We start from the raw sequence: 26,900 nt of genomic DNA on the forward strand, positions 1-26,900 counted from the left end.
AAGGTTTCTCGGGTATGTGTTGAAGGATGGATACACCTGGATGTATGATTTGCTAGATTTGGGTGAGATATTATGCTTCCCCTATATCCCCAACACCTGATTGCATAATCGGAAAGGTTCGGGAGTTTCATAGGTGGGAATTCTGGTAGCTCTAGTTCTTCTCCCGTGGATATTTGGTTTGGGATTGGGTAATCCTCACCAAGTATTCGTTCTTGTCCGTACCTTGTTTTTATTCTTCTACCTCAATTCTTAGTGGCTTCTCAATTTATGGAAATGTGACCATTTCGATTGGAATGCATTCGTTCATTTGGTTTGGATGTGAAGACTTTATGTTGCAATTTCAATCCGTTTGATTCAGCTTCAATATTTGTCTGTTAATGTGCTAACGGATGTCAACCTCTTCAGGATGGCTCCTCCAACGCGCACGACTCCGAATCCTGATCCGCCACCACCACCTCCACCTCCGGAGGCATGGCAAGTTGTGATGGCCGCTACCAATGCAAACACGCAGCTGATCATGCAACTTCTTCAAGAGCGCAACCCAGGGAACCAGGATCATGGCAACAATCAGAATCAGTTTGCTACACTCAACCAGTTCCTTGCTAACCATCCAAAGACCTTCAGCAATTGTGTTGAGGCAACATACGCTGATGATTGGCTCGTGGACATATGCAAGCATTTCGAGTGCAGTAACGTCGCCTGAGGACTTTGTCAAGTTCGCCTCCTTCCAACTCAAAGACCAAGCTGCAGAATGGTTTCAGCATTACAAAGATTCCAGAGGTGGCCGTGTGATTACCTGGGATGAATTCCGTCAAGACTTCAAAGCTCATCATATTCCTCAAAGCGTTGTTGAAAGCAAGCGTGAGGAATTCCGCAACCTAAAGCAAGGCACTATGTATGTTTATGAGTACAACAAAATGTTTCAGAAGCTCACCCGTTTTGCTAAGCAAGACGTCCCTGACGAGAAGAGCATGATATACCAGTTCAGGGGTGGTCTTAGAGAAGAAATCCAGCTAGCTCTCGTCCTCTTTGAGCCCAAGAGGTACGATGAGTTTTACAACATGGCAATGAAGCAAGAGACTGCTCAACTGAAGTGCGATGCTTCCAAGAAGCGAGTCAGAGATGCTACTCCTTCCTCAACTCAAGTGGCTAAGCAGCAAAAGTATTGGCTTCCTCCTCCTCCATTCCGCCAGCCTTATCAGCAGAAGAGCAAAGGTGGAAGTGGATCTTCCCATCCACCCAACCCTGGCTTTCAGAACAAGACTTCGTCTCAAGCTCCAAGATCAAGTGCTCCGTATCACCGTCCGCTTTCAGAGGTCACGTGCAACAAGTGCCAACAGAAGGGTCACTATGCCAACAAATGCTTCAATCAGAGGCGTCTCCCTCCTCCTCCTCCTCCTGTGAGATCTGTAAGTACAGCTGTGGTCAAGCATAACCCCAAGCACGCCAAGGTCAACTTGATGAATGCAGCTCGGGCAGAGGACTCGTCAGATGTCATCATGGGTAACCTTCCTGTTAATGATGTTCCTGCAAAAGTACTTTTTGATACTGGTGCATCGCATTGTTTCATGTCAAAGCCATTTTCTGCCAAGAATGAATTCGTTTCTTCTCATTTGGGCAAACAAATGGATATCATTTCTCCTGGCAAACGTTTGAGTGCAAGTTTGGAGGTTCCAGATGTTACTATCACGTTGGGCGATTACAAGTTTCTTTCTTCCCCAATGGTCCTTGGTAACTCGGATATTGATCTTATTCTCGGAATGGACTGGCTTTCTAAGCACAAGGCTCAGCTTGATTGTGCTTCTAGGCAAATTCGATTGACTCATTCGTCTGAGGATGTAATTGTCTTTGCCGCTCGTGATGATACCATTCGTCTGTTTTCTCTCAATGAGAAGGATGAACTGGATGCCATCTCTCAAATTCCAGTCGTTTGCGAATATCAAGACGTCTTTCCAGAAGAGCTTCCAGGAATGCCTCCGCACCGGCCAGTTGAATTCGTCATCGATCTTGAGCCTGGCACGGAACCTGTTTGCAAACGTCCTTACAAGCTTGGACATGAAGAGTTGAAGGAGCTGAAGAAGCAACTCGATATTCAAGAGCGAATGGGTCTCATCCGACCTAGTTCTTCTCCGTGGGGTTGTGGAGTTCTTTTTGTGAAGAAGAAGGATGGAACGGACCGACTCTGTGTCGACTACCGTCCATTGAACAAGAAGACTATAAAGAACAAGTACCCACTTCCCAACACCAACGAGCTGTTCGAACAACTCAAAGGTGCTCAAGTATTCTCCAAGCTTGATCTCCGTATGGGCTATCCCAAGACGGCTTTCAGAACAAGCTATGGTTCATACGAATACACTGTCATGTCTTTTGGCCTCGTCAACGCTCCGCCGACTTTCTCTCGCATGATGAACTTCATCTTCAACCCCTACACAAATGACTTCGTCTTGGTCTACCTCGATGACATTTTGGTCTTTTCCAAGAACAAGGAAGATCATGCCAAGCACTTGCGTTTGGTGCTCGATAAGCTCAGGGAACATCAGTTCTACGCCAAGTTTGCAAAGTGCGAGTTTTGGCTCGATGAGGTTCTCTATCTTGGGCATATCATTTTTGCCAAGGGCATAGCGGTGAATCCTGAGAAGGTGTCTGCAATTGTGAATTGGGAACCACCTCAGAACGTGAAGCAACTCCGCGGCTTCCTTGGTCTCGTAAGCTATTGTCGAAGGTTCGTTGAGAACTTCTCAAAGATCGCGAATCCTCTTTCCAACCTTCTCCAGAAGCATGTGAAGTACGTTTGGTCTCTAGAATGTGACATCGCTTTCAACACCTTGAAAGAGAAATTAGTCACTGCTCTAGTTTGACTCCTCCTGATGAATCCAAACCGTTTGAGGTCTTCTGTGATGCCTCTCTTCAAGGTCTTGGTGCAGTGTTGATGCAAGAGAAGAAAGTTGTGGCTTATACCTCTCACCAGTTGAAGCCCAATGAGAAGTACTACCCCACTCACGACCTCGAGTTGGCGGCAGTTGTGCATGCTCTTTTGACTTGGAGACATCTCTTATTCGGAAGAAAAATGGACATCTTCACTGACCACAAGAGTATCAAGTACATCTTCACTCAGCCTAATCTCAACCTCAGGCAGACTCGTTGGGTCGAAATGATTCAAGAGTATAATCCGAGCATTGAATATACTCCAGGCAAGGCCAATGTAATTGCTGACGCATTGAGTAGAAAGGCTTACTGCAATAGTCTGATTCTCAAGCCTTACCAACTCGAGCTTTGTGAAGCTTTCTGCAAACTCAAACTGCAAGTTGTTCCTCAAGGTTTCCTCGCCAACCTTCAAGTCTCTCCTACTTTGGAAGATCAGATTCACAAGGCTCAACTTCTTGGTGCTATGGTGAAGAAGGTGAAGATTGGGATTGCCAAGAGTCAATCCAAGTACAAGTGCTATCGCCTTGATGACAAGGATACTCTCTTCTTCGAGGATCGCATTGTGGTGCCTAAAGGTGACCTTCGTAAAGTCCTTATGAATGAGGCTCACAATTCTCTCCTCTCTATCCACCCTGGAAGTACAAAGATGTACCAGGACCTCAAGCAGGCGTATTGGTGGACTCGAATGAAGCGTGAGATTGCTCAGTTCGTGAATGAATCTGATGTCTGCAGAAGAGTGAAGGCAGAACACTAACGACCAGTTGGTCTCCTCCAACCTCTTGCCATTCCAGAATGGAAGTTTGACCACATTGAGATGGACTTCGTGATGGGATTTCCAAAGTCCAAGCGTGGCAATGATGCTATATTTTGTCATCGACAAACTCACTAAAGTGGCTCATCTCCTGCCTATCAAAGAGTCTATCACAGCAGCTCAATTGGCAGAGCTTTATACCTCTCGGATTGTCTCTCTACACGACATTCCGCAGTTGATCTCTTCAGATCGTGGCAGCATCTTTACCTCCAAGTTTTGGGATTCTTTTCAGAAGGCCATGGGTACCAACATCTGTTTCAGCACAGCTTTTCATCCTCAAACTGGCGGTCAAGTTGAGCGTGTCAATCAGATTCTTGAAGATATGCTCAGGGCTTGCGTTATCTCTTTCGGTATGAAGTGGGAATATTGTCTTCCATATGCCGAGTTCTCCTACAACAACAGCTTTCAAGCGAGTTCGGGCAAGGCCCCATTTGAAATTCTCTATGGCAGGAAGTGTCGTACTCCTCTCAACTGGTCAGAGGCGGGTGAACGCCAACTTCTTGGAAATAACTTGATCACAGAGGCAGAGGAAATGTGCAAAGTCATTCGTGATAACCTCAAAGCAGCGCAATCGCGCTAGAAGAGCTACTATGATAGTAAGCATCGTGATTTGGCTTTCGAGATCGGAGACCATGTTTACCTCCGCGTCTCTCCAATGAAAGGTACTCATCGCTTCGGTATCAAAGGGAAGCTTGCCCCTAGATACGTGGGTCCTTTCAAGATCGTCAGTAAGAGAGGCGATCTCGCCTATAAACTCGAGCTTCCCTCCAACTTTGCAAACGTGCACGACATGTTCCATGTCTCTCAGCTCCGCAAGTGCTTCAAGACCCCTGACCGCACTGTCAACTTCGAAGACATTGATCTCCAAGAAGACCTTTCTTATCATGAGCACCCAGTTGCTATTCTTGAAGAAACTGAGCGCAAGACTCGCAATAAGTCAATCAAATTTCTCAAAGTCAAGTGGTCACACCATTCCGACCGTGAAGCCACCTGGGAACGTGAGGATCACCTCCGTTCTGAGTACCCGACGTTTTTCCAGACCTAGATCTCGGGACGAGATCCTTTCGTAGTGGTGGAGTGTTGGAACACCCCGGATGTAATTTACCTTATCTGTACTCCAACTCTTGCTGTTTCCGGCCTAAGTTATTTTATTTTCCTCGGTGTCGGGTTTTTGTCTCCGTGTGTTTTTGCCTTTGTCATACATCTCATATCATGTCATCATGTGCATTGCATTCGCATACGTGTTCGTCTCATGCATCTGAGCATTTTCCCCGTTGTCCGTTTTGCATTCCGGCGCTCCTATGTCCTCCGGTGGTCCTTTCTACCTCTTTTCGTGTGTGGGGGTTAAACATTTCCGGATTGGACCGAGACTTGCCAAGCGGCCTTGGTTTACTACCGGTAGACCGCCTGTCAAGTTTCGTACCATTTGGACTTCGTTTGATACTCCAACGGTTAACCGGGGGACCGAGAAGGCCTCGTTTGTGTTGCAGCCCAACACCCTTCCAATTTGGCCCAAAACCCACCAAAAACCCTTCCATCATCTAGAGCGTTCGATCACGATCGCGTGGCCGCAAACCGCACTCCATTTGGACCTTCCTAACTCCTCCTACCTCTATATATAGATCACCTCCCGAAAATACCGGATCCAAAACCACCCTAACCCTAAAATTTCGTCCCCTCCGCCGCCGGACGTGTCTGCTCCCGCCGGACACGCCCCGCGCCGCCGTGCCCGGCCACTCAGGAACTGCCACCTGTCACCACCTCCTCCCTCCCGCCGCCGGCCCGGGCAAGCCCGCTCCGGGCCCTCCAAGCCCATCGGGGCGCGCCGCCCTTCGTCCTCCTGCGCCGCCCGTGCGCCGCCCTACCTCGACGCGCTGGTGATCCGCGCCTGCACCATCGCCCCGCCGCCTCGTCGCCGGCAGCCGTCACCACACCGGCGCCGCCGCGCGCCATCGCCGCTCCGCCCCTCGTCGCCAGCAGCCGCAGCTCCGGCGACCGCGCCCGACGCCGCCGCCCTCCTCTCCGTCGCCGGCGCACCCCGTCGTCCTCCTACTCCGGCCGAACTCCGGCCAGTCCCATCATCTACGGCGACAAATCCGGCGACCTCGGGAACCGCGACGCGCGAAGCTACAGTGATCCAGATTTGGGAGTCCTCGGGTTGACCTAATTTTCGCTCGAACCCTAGTTTTTTTTTGCATTCTTGCACATGCTATAACTCTGCATACGTAGCTCCGATTCGTGCGTGTAGCATATCACACTGTTCGACTCAATGAGTACATCATTTCATCTCATTGCATCATTTTCATTTGAGCTCATCTTGATGCCCGAAATGCTGTTGGAAGAGGGCTATGTGATGTATTTGGTAGATCTGTTTCAGCAAATGGCATTTTGTCTTTTTTACCATGATTAATGTGTGCATGCTATGATCCTGAGCTCTACATGTGTTTTGTTATATGCCATGTCATCTTTACAGAGGTGCTTGCCATGTATTTTTGTGATATTTGTGGTGACTAGCACAAGCTTGAAAAGTAGCGTAATCGATAATGCTATTTTCACTAAGTCCTTGTGCTGACTTTGTTATTATGCCATATGTTCATGTTGTTTCCTAGTGATCCGTGCCTCTTTTGAGGATGATCAGTAAGGATGATTTGTTAACATTGTGGTGATCTATCCATCCATGTCTTTGTTTCCATTTATGGAGCAACCTAGCTTGAGTCAATCGATCGCTACTTTTGCTATATCGTGAATCCTGGCAGATTGTTGACTTGTTTAGCGATTTTGCCGAGGATGTTGCTATTGATCCGTGCGTGCTATGTTGTTGTTCTTGCCATGTCTAGCTTCTATGCCATGTATTCTTGATGGGTGTATGCTTAGTTTGTCATGCCATGCTATGTAGTGAGTGCATCGAGCTCGTAAACATGCCTACTCGTTAACTGATTTGCATGCTCCTGTTTTTCACAGTCTGAATCTGTTTATGTTTTTGCCATGTTCACATGCTTGCAATTGTATTTTATGATCCCTTTTGTCTCAAGGTCACTAAGGGACTTTTGTTAAGTGCTTTGAGTAGCTTCATGCCATGCCTTGCTTTGCCATGATAATTCCTGTAGCATGTAGTTTTCATGCTCTAAAGTGTGCTTCCTGATGATAAATTCCAGACTTGTGTTAATTTACTAAGTCTGAAAGCTGTTATCATTTGCACTTTTGCCATGCTTGTTTGAACCTATTAAATGATGAATTAGCCGTAGCTCAGTGTTCATCTTTTGTCACGCTTCATGAGTGGATCCCTGCCATGTATTTTGTTGTTATGTTTGAGTGCTGTAGCATATTTATCTTGATGCATTTAGTTGGTCACTTGCTGATTATCGCAGACCGGTGCCATATTTGTTTTGCTTACCATTTCCAAACCGTGCATCCGATTCCAGTGATCTTTATATCTATTTCAACTGAAATCACCTCACCTTTCCAGTGGCACTATTGGATTTCCATGTTTAGTCCAGGTTCAATCATTCCTTGTCAAATCTTGCATATGCATCGCATACCACATCCCGCATATCATACCATGTTTGCACCATGTTGTTTGAGCATTGCACGTGGTTGATTGTGTTCCGTTTGCTTGTTGTTCTTGTTTGGGTAGAGTCGGGAGACGAGTTCGCGAACGAGGAGCCTGTTGAGTTCACTTACAAGGATCAAGTCAACTCTGACAACTTTGCAGGCAAGATGATCATACCCTCGAAATCACTTCTATCTTTGCTTGCTAGATGCTTGCTCTTTTGCTATGCCTATGCTACGATACCTACCACTTGCTTATCATGCCTCCCAAATTGCCATGTCAAACCTCTAACCCACCATGTCCTAGCAAACCGTTGATTGGCTATGTTACCGCTTTGCTCAGCCCCTCTTATAGCGTTGCTAGTTGCAGGTGGAGATTGGAGATCGTTCCTTGTTGGAACATTGTTTATTGTTGGGATATCACCTTATTACCTTGTTATCTTAATGCATCTATATACTTGGTAAAGGGTGGAAGGCTCGGCCTTTTGCCTAGTGTTTTGTTCCAGTCTTGCTGCCCTAGTTTCCGTCATATCGGTGTTATGTTCCCGGATTTTGCATTCCTTACGCGGTTGGGTTATAATGGGAACCCCTTGACAGTTCGCCTTGAATAAAACTCCTCCAGCAATGCCCAACCTTGGTTTTACCATTTGCCACCTAGCCTCTTTTTCCCTTGGGTTTCCGGAGCCCGAGGGTCATCTTGTTTTGAACCCCCTGGGCCAGTGCTCCTCTGAGTGTTGGTCCGAACACTACAACAAAAACATACATATGACAACGCATGTCTAGCAACGGTGACACAACATGTGTTGTTGGTGGGCTGCGGGCTCAACCTCTCCCACCTTCCCACGAATAGCAAACCTCCTCCCCGCCCTTCTGAAAAAAAATCTAACCTCCTCCCCGTACCCATCTCCTCCTCGTCTTCCTCTCTGTCTCCACAATTATCCGCATCTATTTTTTTACTTCATCTCTTTTTTTTGAAGCTAAAACGCCTTCCGGCTCTTTATTCATTAGGCGCTAGCATGTCTGACTGCAAACAATCAGTCAGCCACCCAGGGATTGTATCATACAAATGCATAAAGACACTTTGTTTTAACGAATGCCTAGCTACACGGTGTGCCACCATATTAGTTTGGCGACACGAAAACCGTAGCCTGAATCCCTGGAACAATGTGGATATCTCCTTCATCTCCGCAATGAGGTGAAACCCCGCCGACCTCTGAGGTGCATCCCAGAGCCGCTGTATCTCCTGGCAGTCCGTCTCCAACAGGACTTGCTGGAGCCCCATATCCCGTGGCATTAAGACCGCGTCCCTGCATGCAAGCAGTTCAATGGAAAGCGGGTCCGTAACCCCGTCATACCTTGAGCCTCCTGCTCTGACAAGAGCTCCATGATGATCTCGAGCCACATAACCTGCTCCTCCCCTCACAAGACCCATGTCCGTGGCTCCGTCCGTGTTGAGCTTGATCCACCCCTCCTCCGGTGGCACCCACCTCGGTTGGACAATGGTTGGGTTTTTCTTCCTCTCCGGAATCTCAAGTGCCCGAACAATCTCCTCAATAATCAACATAGACTTTAATGGCTGATAAGACAACTCACCATGTGTGTAGTTGTTCCTAGAGTGCCAAACAACCCACATCACAGTAATCATAATAGCCGCCTCTTCCTTCTTAAATAACCTCTGATCTAGAAGATCTCGGGACCATGATAATGGGTGTAGTTGTGGTATCTCAATACCAAAGAATCATTGTGCTGCCTTCCAAAATCGCATGGCATGGTCACATTTCATAAGCGAGTGGAACAAAGTCTCATTATCATTGCCGCACATCGGGCAGATTGGGAGTTGCTTGATGTGCCTTCTATGAAGCTCGCCATAGGAAGGCAAGAAATTTTTTAGCACATGCCACCAAAACACCCGGATCTTCGGTAGCACGTTAATCTTCCACAACGCCTTCCATATGGTTGAGTCACCCGAAGATGAGCCAACCGTCACTTGCTCCTGTAGCTTGGATTGCATTGCATGTTTATATGCCGATCTGACCGTAAAGAGCCCAGACTTCTCTCTTGCCCAAGCCCATACGTCCACCCCTCCCACACGCGGTCTCGCCATGGCAAGAATAGCTTCCGCGTCAGGGGGAAAAAGATACTGCGCACTAGCTCCGTATCCCACTGATTTGACCCTGGGTCAAGCAAATCTGATACAACCTGGACTGAGTTCGGCTTGAGAGCTCCCATCGGTTTCATTGATATAGTGCCATCTATCCACTGATCGTGCCACACCTCGGTTGTCTCTCCATTGCCAACTCGTCGTATGAGTCCTGTCTTTAACATCTCTCTCCCTTGGATTATTGCTTTCCAAGTCTTAGACGAACTAGCTGGACAGTTCGCCGTCAGAAACCCCTCATTAGGGAAATAACGTGCTTTAAGCACTCTGGCACACAGACTATTTGGATTCTCAAGTAGCCTCCAAGCTTGCTTTGCTAACAACGCGTCATTAAAAATCTCCAGGTCTCGGAATCCCAGTCCTCCTTGTGACTTCGAAATGCACATCTTATCCCAAGATTGCCAATGCATCCCTTTTCTGTCAAGTGATCCAGCCCATCAATATTTCGACATACTTGTCGTCACTTTCTTGCACAAACTTTTTGTGAGTTTAAAACAACTCATAGAGTAGGCCGGTAAAGCTTGAACCACTGACTTCAAAAGAACTTCTCTAACTGCACAAGACATCTTCCTTTCACACCATCCCTGTACCCTTGACCTTGCTCTTTCATTGATGTGTTCAAAATTTTGCTCTGTAATTCTATCCGTAGCTGTTGGAAGGCCAAGGTACTTCTCTGACATTGCTTCTCTCTGTATTTGCAATGCCGCTTTGACTCCCATCTTAACAGAGGCGCCACTGTTAGGGCTAAAAAAGACCGAGCTTTTCAGCTTGTTTGCACACTGTCCGGAGCCTATGCTGTAATGATGCAATATCTCATTCAGCCTTATGGCGCTCCTGGAATCCGCCTTCATAAAAATTAAGCAATCATCTGCGAATAGGAGATGGGAAATCCACGGGGCAGAGTTGCTCACTCGGATCCCCCTATCAATCCATCCACCCTCAAACACTTGTACGGGCAATGTCTAAACATGGAGGGCCGCTGTATTACAGAGGGCGGTGTCATGGTCCAACTAGCTGGTGGTGCAGGTGCCATAATCCAGGGCGGCGGCGAGGAGCTCTTTAGGGCCGACCTGTCAAAGTTGTAGATCTGGGCTGGGTTCGCGGAGCGGCACAGCCGTGTCTACTCCGGCCGGTACGCCAGTCTCAACATCGCCATAAAGATGGCTAGCCAGCCCTAGCAGGATGCCGCCCAGCTGAAGCACCCGTTCGCCTGCGAGGTCGCCCGACGCCTTCGCCACCACATCCTCGTACGTGCTACAATCCTCTTTTTTCCTCTGCCGCCACCTCATCCGCTCCGTCAATCTCACCTGATCCACCACCGCAGGTACTGGTACAGGGACAGATCCATGTGTTTTTGCTGGATCCTCTGATTCTAGGCTATTTTTCCTATCAGTACTACAACATCTGTACTAGGTTGTCCGCCATAGTGTTGTAGATCACGGCAGGCCCAACCAGCCGCTACTCCTTTCTAGGCATTTTAGTTAATCTTATGCTTGCCTCTATTAATTTCCTATACCCGGTACTCATGTTCACCATGTGAAAGTTGTTGCTAGTCATCTTTTTTCTTTGATTTGGATATATGCAATTGTGTCTGTGTGTGTTAACTTGAGAAGAATATTTACATCCTATTTTACTAACAAATTTCTTTGTTGTGATGCATTATGTTTTTGATATTCTTGCTGCTAGCAGTTCGGTAATTAATAAAGATTAGACAGTGAAATTAATCATCACACACTTGTTCAATCAGCTGTCATATTATCTCAGATATATCTTAGCTATGATCATTTTATCAAAGAGCATTGCTTACAAGATCGTTGAATATAGCCTCGATGAAGTTTCTAGATGCACTAGAGGAAGAAGTCAGCACTAGTGTCAATCTGTGGCATCATGATTAAATCGAGGATAAAAACAAAAAATCCCCTTATTAGTTTTATGAATCCTTATTGATTTCGTTGTCACACTTTGTACCAAAGGAATAAGCCCCACATGCATCACTCCATAAATTTATTCCATATTCCTTAAATTCAGCCGCACTCATAGGTTTGTAATTTGTTGGAATTTCGCCCTCTGGAATCGATCGCATCAAAACACAATGAACACATGCGCACAAAAAATTGATAGCCAAGGCCCTTGTCGTGCCCTTATTTCCTCTTTATTTCTTTTCTTCTTTTCTCTAGGTACAAAACTCACGCACCCTGCCCCTATATATTGGTGCAGGACCTGAACTGACTCATGCCACCGACCCAGACTCCTTTTTCCTAACCTATACAGACTTCAATTACAAACCAGACTCGGTGTGCAAGGCAACTCCAGCCGAACAGAACACGAACACCTATAGACGTACTACTACTCAAGCACATGTATAGGACTAGCACCGACCTTGGACTTACCTAATCCTAATTACACGGCAACGCTGATCACTTTCTAGTTAAATCAAACTCAAACACAATTTAATACTTCTAGCACGTAGGCATGTTTGGATTATCCAACATAATTTTCAACATCTGTGTATGCATGTTGTGATCTTAACAACACGTCTTATTTTCTTTCTCCAGGCTGATTGTATTACACTATAACTTGTTATGGTGACAAGGGTATTTATCTTCAGGGAACGACCATGATATATATAGAGGCTTCTGTAGAAAGAGGAGGCCGCTTCATGATTCCCCTATGCTTCTTTGACATAACCTCCACAGAGCAAAGATTTGAGTTGCTCGATTTAACCTATTCTGTACTATGCCTTGGTTGTATATAAGCTATATTTCTCCCGTACACCCTAAATATAGAACTTTGTTATAATTTAATAAATGAGTATGTGTGGGTTTATGCAGTTTCTTATCTGAACAAGCGGTGTATATTCAGAACTGAAGATGCAGGGAATTTACGAGAAATAGAATGTCATCAGTTTACAAAGAAAATGTTAAGTCTCGAAGTCTTTATGTTTCCACTTCATAGCATGGTGATGACTCTTTCTCTAGTGTATATTATTTTGTTTCTTTACAGAGTAATGGTACTGACGTTGTAAGTATATGCACTTCCCACCTCTACATGTTGGTCTTTTAAATAGAAAATTAGTCTAGAATGGTAAAAATATATTATGATATTTTATATAGTTTTAACCTGATGCAAGATGCAAAATTTATGTATTATACAAATATAGGTTGCATAATCTGCAATGTTATTTAATAAACTCGTGTTGAAAAAGTTTGTTATTCAGTTTAATATGATTAGGACCACATCTCTATAAATTAAGGTAAATAACATTTGGCGGCTTGTATCACTGTACCAATTTTAAGTACGTCCAAATTTAGCCTCGTGTTCATTATTTTATCTGGACATGGAAGTATTTTTGAATTTTTGGAATCTTGCATTTATTTGTATTTTCTACAGAACTGCAGATCTTTCTTAGCAAACAAAGGATATGTGGTATGTCAGCACATGATTTTATTCAAGAGAGGTACCTTGTTTCTTGCTTAGTATGTTCTAATTAAGGTTTATTTTAACTCAACTGACATGTACCAGGTTTTATCATCGGAAATAAATGATCAAAGTATTTGTCAGGTGTTGACTAGTACTCTCCTCTTATGTGTACAGAGCTACTGATGCCACGGCCTTGAACCTTTGTAATGTGCTCCTCCTTTAAATTTTATTGCTCTATTAACTTGGTTTTCCCTTTTGTAAGTTACTCATCTCATTTCTTTGCTTCTTTGTGGATGTAGATTGCAAGATAAACAGATGATGCATGGCTCAGATGTTGATTGTAAGGTCAAGAATGGGGATGGTAGTTAGATAATTAGAATGCCATTTTCAGGGTCAATGTTTCAAACATTGTGTTTTAGAATGGCTGATAAGTATTGATTGCAAGGTTAAGAATTGCCTACTAGTACTAGGTAGTTTCACATCTTGTAAACTTTGGATCATGTTCTTTGTAATGAAAGATATTCGATTAAATATATGAGACATTTTTGCTCATTATATTGTGTCTCCAATGCTCTATCAGCATTGTCTAGTAATTCTGGAAATACCATGAATTGTTCATGTGATCTACTGAAGCTTCTAGTATTTTAAATGACCCTTACAACACATATGAAGTGTTGTTGCGCTCTAACTCTATGCGTGCCATCTTACAACACTTGTACACCATGTTTACCAACGCATGTACATGCGTTGTTGTTGACCCTAGCAACGCCGCCAACGACAGCGCATATAAATCCGTTGGTGTAGGCTGTAGCAACGCATATAGGAACATAGGACAACGCATCGATGCGTTGCTGAAGGGGGGTTCCTGTTGTAGCGAACTGGGCAGCCTGCGAGGCCACCTCGGGGAAACTCGAGGGTTGGTTTTACTCGTAGCTTGACCTATTTGAGTGTGCCCTGAGAACGAGATATGTGCAGCTCCTATCGGGATTTCGGCACATTCGGGCGGTGTTGCTGGACTTGTTTTACCATTGTCGAGGATGTCTTGTAACCGGGATGCTGAGTCTGATCGGAATGTCTCGGGAGAAGGAATATCCTTCGTTGACCGTGAGGGCTTGTGATGGGCTAAGTTGGGACTCCCCTGCAGGGATTTGAACTTTCGGAAGTCGTGCCCGTGGTTATGGGCAGATGGGAATTTGTTAATGTCCGGTTGTAGATAACATGAAACTTAACTTAACTAAAATGAATCAACCGCGTTTGTAACCGTGATGGTCTCTTCTCGGCGGAGTCCGGGAAGTGAACACGGTGTTGGAGTAATGTTTGACGTAGGTTGTTCTAGGATCACTTCTTGATCATAGTTGCCCGATCGTGCTTTGCTTTCTCTTCTCGCTCTCATTTGCATATGTTAGCCACCATATATGCTAGTCGCTTGCTGCAACTCCACATCATACCTTGCCTTACCTATAAGCTTAAATAGTCTTGATCGCAAGGGTGCGAGATTGCTGAGTCCCCGTGACTCACAGTTTACTTCCAAAACCAGATGCAGGGACCGATGATACCATTCCAGACGATGCGCTTGAGCTCAAGTGGGAGTTCGATGAAGACTCTCGCCGTTACTATGTGTCTTTCCCAAATGATCAGTAGTGGTGCCCAGTTGGGGCAATCGGGACTTTGTCGCATGTGGGGGTTGATCTTTTATTTTGGTACCGTAGTCGGACCCTGAGTGTATTGGATGATTGTAATATTATTCATGTATTTGTGTGACGTGGCGAGTGTAAGCCAACTATGTATCCTTTCCCCTTTTATATGTTTACATGGGTTGTTGTGAAGATTACCTTACTTGCGACATTGCTTTCAATGCGGTTATGCCTCTAAGTCGTGCTTCGACACGTAGGAGATATAGCCGCATCGAGGGCGTTACAGGAGGGCGGGGCGGCACCTCCGCTGCGCCTCCTCCGGCGGCTCCTCCTCCAATGGAAGGCCATGTCGGGGACCAACCTTTGGAGTTTATCATCGGGCTATACAAGCCCTTGTGTGGTCATCTTCGCCTCCCAACTCCCTTCGTGCGGGAGATGGAGCTCGAGCAATCACGCGCTCTGCGGCTGCACATGAGGGGCTGCAGGAATGAATGTATGAGGGTTGACGTCGACTTCCCTGCCCCTCATGTAATGTACCTCCGCCGTGGGCGGAAGACCTTTACCCGTGCCCACTGTTTCTCGAAGGGGCACGTTCTCCAGTTCAAATTAATGGAGAATGGCCTACTCTTCGTCAAGATCTTCGGGCACTCGGGAGGGCGTCTAGGGTGCTGCGCGGAGAGCTCGACCAACGACGAAAGCTCCTCCTCGAGCGAAAGCGATGAGGAGGACAGTGATGGCGATGACGACGACAGCAGGCGGGGGAGCGACGACTCTGACTCTGGTTGATCGCCGCCCGCACCATCTTCATCAGGCGGCAGCTCTATCATCTGCATCCGCATCTCCTCCCCGGCAATGTCATTTGTCGGGGAGTGGGATGCAGAGGTGCGGATGGTGCTCCCAGGCTCCTCCAGCAGTCCTCGAACTAGACCTCGGCAGGCTTCCTCCATGCTCTCCATCGAGCCGTTCCCTCGAGCTCCCGTTCCTGTTGAGCTATCTCTCCTGGAGCCCGAGGGGCGTGGGTTGGGCTCATGCCCAGGCGTTCATTTTGCCCGCCTCGCCTTCGACGACCATGCCTAGGAGGAGAGGGAAAAGAAAGGGCATTATGGAGCACTTATCTTTTTTTCAATCTTAAATCTGCTGGCACTTGCCAAATTTTAATTCAAATAATGTAATCTCTCGAGTCCATGTCTATGTTTTGTAATGCTTGTACTTGTATTAGCATATTAATGAAAAATATGAACCTTGCTGGGAACCCGTGCATGTGTATGTCCATGCAGAGGTGAGGTTCCTCTTTTATATAAATAAAAGACTTTTCCACGGCAGGCTATCCTGCTGGTACCCTCTTTGTCTGCCGAAGAGCTGCGTCTGCCAGGGAACAGACAGAAGGACCAGCCCCCCTGCCAACTTCTTTTTACCAAAGGCCACTACGACCATACTGACTGAAGCAACGTTTGAGTTAAGGGGGGGGGGAGCACCTAAGTCTCAAAAGAGTGGCGAGGCTTTCTTATGCACAAGTTATAGCTTACAGAACACTAACGGACAAGAGGTAGAACTTATCTGGCTGGCTTGCCGGGGATCCCCATGCCGAACGGTTTCCTCATCTCCTTGTCGAAGTCAAGTTCTCAGCAGGAACATGCAGCTCCATGGAGATGAGAATGAATGCATGATGCAATCCTATCTATATGCATATGCAGATGCTCATGAAATGCGTATGCAGTTGTCTAGGAATGCTCATGCATGCATGCAGATCTTGGTCGGGGGGCCCCCATAGCGCTTCTTTATTTTCTCTTGCACGAGATCATTGCCCCGGCTTTGTACAAGGGGGTGGCTGCCAGGCAGGGCCCGACAACCACGCCTTATGGGTAGAACTTGCGGAGATGCTCAATATTCCATGTGTTTTGAAACTGAGTTCCATCTCCGGTCTCCAAACGGACTGCGCCAGGTCTGGTGACTCATACTACCCGGAAAGGGCCTTCCCACTTTGGTGACAACTTTTTGAACCCTTGGCGGACTGAATGCGCCTAAGGACAAGGTCACCTTCCTCAAAACACCGGGCGTGAACCCTGCGGCTATGATAGCGACACAGGGCTTGCTGGTAGCATGCAGCACACGTAGGAGCCCGGAGACAGTTCTCCTCGAGTAGCACAACATCATCATGCCGGTGCTGATCTTGCACTACTTCATCGTAGGCAAGCGCTCGAGGTGACCCGTAAATGAGTTCCGTGGGGATTACTGCTTCTGCCCCGTAGACCAGGGAGAAGGGAGTCTGCCCGGTAGCTCAGTTTGGTGTCGTTCTGAGGGACTAGAGAAATACCAGTAGCTCCTCAATTCTGCAGCATATCAAAAGTTCTTGTCTTGAGTCCGCGTAGCACTTCAGCGTTCGCCCTCTCAGCTTGTCCATTGCTCCGGGGGTGTGCCACAGAGGCAAATGAGATCTTGCACCCGAGGGCATGAACATATTGCATGAAGGCGCGAGTCGTGAACTGGGTGCTGTTGTCGGTATGATCCTTGTCAGAACTCCAAAATGACACACCAATTCTTTCAAGAACTTGATAGCTGACTGAGCAGTCACCTTTCTCATGGTAGTCACTTCCAGTCACTTTGTAAACTTGTCGATGGCAATGAACAAGAATTCAAAGCCCTCGATTGCTCGGGGGAAGGGGCCGAGGATATCGAGCCCTGAGACAAAAAATGGCCATGATAGAGGGATTGTTTAAAGAGCTTGAGTAGGAAGGTGTGTTTTCTTGGAATGGAACTGAGAGGCTTCACATTTCGTGACTAGCTCGACCACATCTTGGAGGGTTGTGGGCCAATAGAATCCTTGCCGGAATGCTTTCCCAACTAATGCCCTTGATCCAATATGGGAGCCGCACATTCCTCTGTGAATATTAGCCATAAGTTCCTTTTCGTCTTCCCGGCAAACACACTTCAATTTCACACCGTTGGGCCTCCTTCTGTTCAGAGTGCAATCGACAAACTGATACATACTGGCCCTCCGGGCTACCTTTTCAGCTTCATCTTGGTCGCCAGGAAGCTCTCCAATTTGGAGAAAGTGGACAATGTGCCTTGCCCAAGTTGGAGCCTGGGGCTCGGCAACGAGGACTAGCAGCACCTCCTCTACTGCAGCAGCACCAGCCTCGTTTGTGGGGTCCATGGGCCCAGCTAGAAGGGGTGGTCCGGCAGGCTGTGAAGAGTTGTTTCCGATAGGGCCTCCACCGGGAGCGGACGACTCTTTCGGGAGAGGCTTACCGTAGTCCAACTTTATCTTCTTCCGGGCCATTGTTGCTGGGGATACGGAGGGCTGAGTGAGATGGAGAACAAAAGTCCCTGGTTCCACAGGAAGCTTCTGCGCAACACACTTTGATAGATGATCAACTGTGTTGTTTTCCGCACGAGGTATGCGCTCTGTTTGCAATCCGTCAAAGCGCTCCTCCAATCTCCTCACTTCTTTGACGTATGCCTCCAATAATGGACTTTGATAATCTTTGTTAACTTGTCTCACCAAAAGCTGTGAATCTCCTCGAATGATCAGCTTCTTAATTCCCAATTCAGCTGCAATCCTGAGCCCGGCAAGGAGCCCTTCATACCCAGTTGTATTGTTGGTAGCTTCTTCCCGGGAAAAATGCATTTGGATGACATACTTCAAGTGCTCCCCAGAGGGGGCGACAAGAAGCACGCTAGCTCCTTCACCTTGTACGGAAAAAGCACCATCAAAATACATAATCCATTTTTGGGGTGATTCGTTGCGGGGGTAACTGTCTCTGTCACTTCCTCATCAGGGGTTGGCGTCCATTCTGCAATAAACTCCGCCAACGCCTTGCTCTATATAGTTGATGCGCTCTCAAACTTCAAACCAAAGCTGGATAACTCCAAAGCCCACTCCACTATTCCGCCGGTAGCCTCAGGGTTTCAGAGTATCCTTTGCAATGGAAAACGAGTGACAACCATGATCTCATGGGCTTGGAAGTAGTGGTGTAGTTTCCTTGAGGCCATAATGAGACCAAAGATCAACTTCTGCATGCCAGAGTACCTCAATCTAGCCCCCTGTAACAGGGAGCTAATGAAGTACACTAGGCGCTGCACCACTTTTTCCTTGCCACATTCTTGAGGTTGTTCTCGTTTTCGTGCTCATTGTTGTCCTGATCCTTCTCTGATTCTGCCGGTCTCTGCTCACTTTCTGCCTCATCCACTTCTCGCTAACCACTTGGTTGGTTGCTGCTAAGTATAGCAACAACGGCTCCTGGGGTTTGGGAGCCACCAAGGTAGGCATAGAGCACAAGTAGGCCTTTAACTCTTGCAAAGCTGCATATTCTTCTAGGGTCTACTTCATAGCATCGACCTTTTTCAAAATTTTGAAGAACGGCAGGGCGCTCGGTAGACTTGAAGATGAATCTTCTTAGTGCAGCAACACATCCTGTCAGGCGCCTCACATACTTAACTGTCCTTGGCGCTTGGATTTGCTTGATGGCCTTGATCTTGTCGGGGTTGGCTTCGATCCCACGATGAGATACAAAGAACCCGAGCAACTTGCGGAGGGAACACCAAATACACACTTCTCCGGGTCGAGCTTCAGATTGATCTTGCACGGATTATCAAACGTCTCCTCCAAATCTTGGATAAGGGTGGCACTAGCCTTGGTCTTGACCACAATATCATCCATATAGGCTTCTATGTTTCTGTGCAACTGTGGCTCAAAACCAATCTCGATTGCCCTTGCAAAAGTGGACCCGGTTCTCTTTAATTCGAATGGCATGCGGACAAAGCAGTACATACCACATGGAGTGCCGAATGATGTCTTCTCTTCATCTTCCTTGGACACGAAGATTTGGTGATACCCAGAGTAGGTGTCCAGAAAGGATAGAAAATCACAACCTGATGTGGAATCCACAATCTGGTCGATACGCGGCAAGGGAAATGGGTCTTTCTGGCAAGCCTTGTTGAGATCTGTGAAATCTATGCAAAGCCTCCACTTCCCATTAGCCTTCCGGACTACTACTGGATTTGCCAACCATGTGGGATGCAGTACTCATCTGACCAAACCAGCTGCCTCAAGTTTCTTGATCTCTTCTGCAATGAATTGTTGCCTCTCCAAGGCCTACTTCTAGATTTTCTGCTTGACAGGTCGGGCATGTGGGCAGACAACAAGGTGGTGCTCGATTACCTCCCTATAAACATCGAGGATATCAGATGGTTACCAGGCAAACACATCAATATTCGATCACAGGAAGGCAACGAGCGTGCTTTCTTATTTGTCATCGAGGGTGGCGCTCATAGTGAAAGTACCATCAATGCCAGCCAGCCATGCAGGGACGTTCTTCACTTGGGGTGAGCAACTTGGGATCTCTTGCTGTTAGAACACTCCAGCACGTCGTCAACGGGTGTCGTGCACTTGGTGGGGGCACGATTCCCGGACTCTTTGTCGGAGCTCCTACAATCTCTCTTTTTCCTTTGTTCTCCTTGGCGGGAGTTGTCACTGCCATTGTCTCTTCCACGACCGTGTACCTGTACATCTTGTCCACGCAAATGATTGCATCCTTCTCATCCGATGGGATGGTGATGACTCCTAGTGGCCCAAGCATCTTCAAGGTGTTGTAGGAGTAGTGGGATGCCGCCATGAGCTTAGCCAGGGCCAGGCGTCCAAGAATCCCATTGTATGGCTAGGGGAGATCAACCACATCAAACACAATCCTCTCAGTCCTGTAGTTCAGTTCTCCCCCAAACGTTTCCGGTAACGTGATCTTTCCCTTAGGATGGCTCCTGCCGGGATTAACACCTTGAAATGTGCGGTAACCTCTAGCTCTTCCTCTGATATCTGAAGTCTGTAGATAACTGCTAGGGAAATCAGATTCAACCCGGTCCCACCATCCACCAACACCTTTGTGACCTTAAGGTTGCGAATTGTTGGGGAGACCAACAACGGCCTACCGCAGTGGTACGGCCAGGATGGTCCACCTCGTCAAAGATGATGGGCGTGCGTGACCATTTGAGCGGCTTCCGAGCCTCTGGCGCTGGTTCCACGACATAGGCTTCACGTGCCCATCGTTTGAGCTAGCGGTGAGAAGTGTGCAGAGATGCACCTCCGTATTAATGCACAGGCCATCTCTGGCCTTCTGAAACTCCTGCTCACTGGTTTCCTCTTCATCCCCTCCATCACTCTTATCATCATAGGTTTCCTCTCTCAACCTTTGGTGGACTTTCCTTGGTTCCGCATGGGTTTGCTAGGGTGATTTACTTCACCGCCTCAGCCCTTTTCGCCAGCAACATTCTGACCATTCTCCTTATCACGCTTCTCATACTCTGTCCTCTGTTTCTTGACAAGCTACTCACCTGATAACACTCTTGAAGGTCGTGGCCCTTGTTCCGATGAATCTTGCAGTACGACCCATCACCTTTCTCAGTTTTCTCGGCAGCAGCGGCTTCTAGGCAGTCAGTGCACATGGCAGCTTCCTTGCCAGGGGCCTCAGCTTTCGCCTTCTTGCCGGTACTAGGCGTACCCAATCCTTCAACAGTCATCACTGCCTTATCTCTCTGCTTCTTACCATGCTTCTTGTTGTTCTATTGACTAGCTGATTCATCCTCATCCTCTGAATCAACATTGGTGCAATCTTCCTCTCCGGGCAACTTCCTTCCTTCCTCCATCCGAGCACACTTATCTACCAGAGTGTAAATCTCCGTCACAGCCTTGGGCAACCGTACGTTCATCTTGGAACGAATACGACAGTTGTGCACATTGGACTGGAAGGCAGCTATTACGGCTGCCGGATGGATATTTGGAATATTCCTATGAACTTTGCTGAATCTCAGTAAATACTTACGGAGGCTTTCTCCTTCCTTCTGTTGGAGAAGCTGCAAGTCACCGGGCCTGCCGGGTACTTGATGGCCGCTCGTGATGGCACCATGAACTCGTGGCACAGATCAGCCCATGACGAAATGGAGTTCACCGATAGGTGCATCAGCCATGACCTCATATTGGACTTGAGGGCCAAAGTGAAGTAGTTGGCAAACGCCTTTTCATCTCTTCCCCCGGCAGCCTGAAAAGTGATGGTGTAGATGCGTAGCAACTCTGCCGGCTTCAACCTCCCATCGTATTTCTCAGGTATTTCTGGCTTGAACGTGTGAACGGACGGCCAATAGACATGACGCGGCTCACGAGTAAAGGCAGGGCAGCCGTACTAAGCGCGGGTTCGCCAATACCGAGCGCGGGTTCGCCAATGTCAGGGCAGCCGTACCCGTCGGTCCGCGCGGAGGTTGTCAGGGCGTTGCTCGATGACGACGCGCGTGTCTCCTCTCCACCTATCCTCTGGGTTTGTCGTTGGCCTGGACGTGCTCAAGGGTCAGAAGACGCCATTGAGAAGTCGTCGGGGTCTTGATTCTATCGCGCTCGTGGTGGCTGCCATGGCGGGGACTGCACCGTGGGGATGGCCCGTTCCGTGTGGTCGGCAACATGAGCTCTTGCTGTTGCTTGGGGAGGTCGCACCGGGCCAGCTCACCATGAGCCCCCAGCTTCGGTGAAACCGAGCAGGCTTTGGATGGTGGCACACCATTCGTCCATCTGCCCAGCCGCTGGCGGAAACTTCAACAGTAGTTGGGGCCATGCCATTGTAACACCCTCGATGCGACTATAGCTCCCACGTGTCGAGGCACGACTTAGAGACATAATCGCATTGAAGGCATATGTCGCAAGTAAGGTAATCTTTACAATCCCATGTAATATAATAATAAAGGGGAGATAACATAGTTGGCTTACACTCGCCACGTCAATCAAGGTACATAAATAACATTACATCATCCAAACACTCATGGCCCGACTATGGCACCAAAATAAAAGATAACCCAACATGCGACACGGTCCCGATCACCCCCAACCGGGCACCACTACTGATCATCAGGAAAAGAAACATAATAACATTGAGAGTCCTTGTCGAACTCCCACTTGAGCTCGAGCGCGTCACCTGGAGCGGAATCATCAGGCCCTGCATCTGGTGTAATAGTAATCTATGAGCCACAGGGAACTCAGCAATCTCGCACCCTCGCGATCAAGACTATTTAAGCTTATAGGTAAGGCAAGGTAAATATAAGTGGAGCTGCAGCAAGCGACTAGCATATATGGTGGCTAACTTGTTCGCAAAAGAGAGCGAGAAGAGGAGGCAAAGCGCGAGCGAGAAACTAGAGGACAACCTGCGCAAGCATTACTCCAACACCGTGTCCACTTCCCGGACTCCGCCGAGAAGAGGCCATCACGGTAACACACTCAGTTGATTAATTTTAATTAAGTTAAGGTTCAAGTTATCTACAACCGGACATAAACAAATTCCCATCTGCCCATAACCGCGGGCACGGCTTTCGAAAGTTCAAATCCCTGCAGGGGAGTCCCAACTTAGCCCATGACAAGCTCTCACTGTCAACGAAGGAATAGACCTCCTCCCAAGACGTTCCGATCAGACTCGGTATCTCGGTTCTTCAAGACAACTCCGACAATGGTAAAACAAGTCCAGCAACACCACCCGCTGTGCTGACAAATCCTGATAGGAGCTGCACATATCTCGTTCTCAGGGCACACCGGATAAGCTAAGCGTACGGGAGCCAACGTAACCCAAGTTGCCAAGGGACGGCCCCACACGGTGCTCTAGGTTGGACCAACACTCAGAGGAGCACTGGCCCAGGGGGGGTTAAAATAAGATGACCCTTGAGTCTGCGAAACCCAAGGGAAAAGGCTAGGTGGCAAATGGTAAAACCAAGGTTGGGCATTGCTGGAGGAGTTTTATTCAAGGCGGACTGTCAAGGGGTTCCCATTATAACCCAACCGTGTAAGGAACGCAAAATCCGGTAACATAACACCGATATGACGGAAACTAGGGCGGCAAGAGTGGAACAAAACACTAGGCGAGAGGCCAAGCCTTCCACCCTTTACCAAGTATATAGATGCATTAATATAACAAGATAATATAATGATATCCCAACAAGTAAATAAATGTTCCAACACGGAACGGCCTCCAATCTTCACCTGCAACTAGCAACGCTATAAGAGGGCTGAGCAAAGTGGTAACATAGCCAATCAACGGTTTGCTAGGACATGGTAGGTTAGAGGTTTGACATGGCAATATGGGAGGCTTGAAAGAAAATGGTAGGCATCATAGCATTGGCATAGCAAAAGAGCGAGCAATCTAGCATAGCAAAGATAGTAGTGATTTCGAGGGTATGATCATCTTGCCTGCAAAGTTGTCAGAGTTGACTGGATCCTCGAAAGCAAACTCAACGGACTCCTCGTTAGCGAACTCGTCTCCTGGCTCTACCCAAACAAGACAAACAAGAAACAAGGACACAATCAACCACGTGCAAGGATCAAAACAATATGATGCAAGGATGGTATGCTATGCGGGATGCGATGCGGGATGCATATGCAAGATGTGACAAGGAATGCATGACCCTGGCCTCAACTTGGGAATCCAAGTGTGCCACTGGAAAGATGAGATGAAATCGCTTGAAAACGATATAAAGAACCCCGGAATCGGAGTTACGGTTTGGAAATGGCAAGCGATTCAAATATGACACCGGTCTGCGATTTACAACAAGTAGCCATCTAAATGCAATGATATGAACATGCTACAGCACCCAAATATGACAACAAAATACATGGCAGGGATGCATTCGTGATGCTTAACAAAAGACTAGCACTGAGCTACGGCCAATTCATCCATTAACAGGTTCAAACAAGCATGGCAAAAATGCATATGGCAAACAGATTTCAGACTTGGTGAAATTAACACTTGTCTGAAATTTCAGATCAGGTAGCTCTCTTCGGAGCAACAAAACTACATGCTAAAGGACCTGAACATGGCAAAGTAAAGCATGGCATGGAGCTACTCAAAGAGCTTAACAAAAGTCCCTTAGTGACCTTGAGCCAAAAAGGATCAGAAAATACAATTGCAAGCATGTGAACATGGCAAAAACATAATCAGATCACAGACTTGGTGAAAACTGGAGCATGCTGAAAACAGATCTCAAGTAGGCATGTTTACGAGCTCGATGCACTCACTACTGAGCAAGACAGGAAAAGCTAAGCATACATCTATCAATAACACACAAAATGCAAGCTATACATGGCAAGAACAATAGCATAGCATGCACGGGTCAACTACAACATCATCGGCAAAATTGCAAACAAGTTGACAATCTGCCTAGATTCACAAAGTAGCAAAAATAGAGCTCGATTGACTCAATCTAGGGTACTCCATAATTGCAAACAAAGACATGGATGGATAGAGCACTACAAGATTAACAAAACATCCTTACTGATCATCCTCAAAAGAGGCACGGATCACCCGAAAACAACAAGAACATATGGGCATATGAAATAAACAGCCCAAGGACTTGATGAAATTACTAAGTCCCTGAAATCAGCACTACCAAGTGCCTCACTTCGCAAGCTTATGCTAGTCACCACACACATCACAAAAATACATGGGTTGCACCTCTGGAAAGATGGCAAAACCCTTAACAAAACATATGTAGAGCTCATGGGCATATCATGCACACAATAATCATGGCAAAAATGACAAATATGCAAATGGAGTAGCAGATCTGACAAATATCTCAAGTAGCCCTCTTCTAACAGCATTTCGGGCATCAGGATGAACCCAAATGCAAATGATGCAATGGAATGAAATGATGTACTCTCTGAGATGAACATTTTGATATGCTATACGCCAAAAACGGAGCTACGGATGCGGAGATATGATGCGATGAACAGGAGCACATGGATTAGGGTTTCGGGGGAAAGTCAACCCACGTTGGATCTAGATCTGAGATCCGGCGCACGATTTACGAGGATCGCCGGAGAAGCTGCGGACGGTGGCCGGAGGAGAGGTCCGGTCCGGGGTCTGCCGACGTGGAGGAGGCGGCGCGGCGAGGCGCGGTCGCCGGAACGAGGAGGCGGCCACGGGCGGCGATGGCGGCGGAAGCGGCGCGGCGGAGGGGCGGCGCCGGGTGGAGTGGCGGCGGAAGCGGCGCAGCGGAGGGGCGGCGCCGGGCGGGCGCGGGCGGCGCTGGAGGCGGGGAGGAGGCGCGGGGCGCGGCAGAGAGGCGGGCCGCGGGGGCCTCGCCTGGGCCGGGCGGGCCGCAGTGGGAGTGGCGGCGGCGATGCCACGTGGCGGCGCGGGTGTGGTTGGCAGCGGTGTGTCCGGCGCCGGCGGACAATGTCCGGCGCGCGGAGAGGAGCGGGACTAGGGTTAGGGGTGGAATGGACCGCGAATTTCGGAGGGGGTGATATTTATAGGCGTAGAAGGAGCTAGGAGAGTCCAAATGAGGTGCGGTTTTCGGCCACGCGATCATGATCGAACGCTCTAGATGATGGAGCAGGTTTAGGTGTTTTTTGGGCCAAATTGGAGGGGTGTTGGGCTGCAACACACACGAGGCCTTTTCGGTCCCTCGGTTAACCGTTGGAGTATCAGACAAAGTCCAAATGATACGAAACTTGACAGGCGGTCTACCGGTAGTAAACCAAGGCCGCTTGGCAAGTCTCGGTCTAATACGGAAATGTTTAATCCCCACACACGAAAGAAAGCTAGAAATGACCACCGGAGGAGAACGAAGCGCCGGAATGCAAAACGGACAACGGGGAAAATGCTCGAATGCATGAGATGAACACGTATGCAAATGCAATGCACATGATGACATGATATGAGATGCATGACAACGATAACAACGCACGGAGACAAAAACGCGAACCCGAGGAAATAAAATAACTTAACGCCGGAAACGGCAAGAGTTGGAGTACAAATTGGGAAAGATACAACCGGGGTGTTACAGCCATGGCCTTCGAAGCCGTACTTGACATGGATAATGATGATGTCGATCGTGCCGTCACTCGGCTCATGATGGTGCCAGCGGTGGCAGCACTGTGCCCCCGCTGCTGTTGCGGGGCGATCACTTGGTCGTGGCGCGGCAAATGCACTCGATGGCTAGCGGCTCCGTCGGGCGCAGTGGCTTGAGTGGCTCCCCCTACCTTCCGCTTCGTCCCCCCCATTCGTATGCTGAGGCCGCCAAAACCCATGAAACCCCACGCTCCTCCATCGGCCTCCCGACCGCCGCCCAGCCAGAAACTCTTCCCCGACGACGTCGTCCACCGCAACAGCTCTCCGTCCCTCATCCACCGCACCGGATGAGGATCCGTCATCGATCTCATCATCCCGCCAGATCAGCCGCCCTGTCCTCCATGTCCAAGGAGCTGCCCGAAGTTCGCCTCGTCTATCGCGCCACCTCCATCCCCATAACACCATCTTGACCTGCCCCACCGGAACCGCAACACCCTCACCAATTCCTCCGATGAAGCCGAGGCCTACTTGGCGCCACCAAGGAGGTTCTGCACTCACCACTTCATTTTATCCTTTATTCGATCTCACGG

At 48.0% G+C, this 26,900-nt stretch overlaps 1 long non-coding RNA gene across 4 annotated transcripts; it reads left to right on the forward strand.

Moving 5' to 3' along the window:
• Nucleotides 1-10,303: 10,303 nt before the first annotated feature.
• LOC125551559 (uncharacterized) lies at nt 10,304-13,418 on the forward strand. 4 transcript variants are annotated; one of them, XR_007302788.2, is made up of 5 exons: nt 10,304-10,690; nt 10,768-12,402; nt 12,834-12,900; nt 12,966-13,066; nt 13,163-13,418. It is a non-coding gene; the product is annotated as an uncharacterized LOC125551559 (long non-coding RNA). The 4 variants fall into 4 exon arrangements; XR_007302790.2 differs by having other exon boundaries at nt 10,309-10,767; nt 11,999-12,402; XR_007302789.2 differs by having other exon boundaries at nt 10,315-10,690; nt 11,999-12,402.
• The last annotated feature ends 13,482 nt before the right edge of the window (nt 13,419-26,900 follow it).

Source organism: Triticum urartu, chromosome 4A (assembly GCF_056163025.1).
Source record: "Triticum urartu cultivar PI428250 chromosome 4A, HENAU_Tu73, whole genome shotgun sequence".
Lineage (NCBI taxonomy): Eukaryota > Viridiplantae > Streptophyta > Magnoliopsida > Poales > Poaceae > Triticum > Triticum urartu.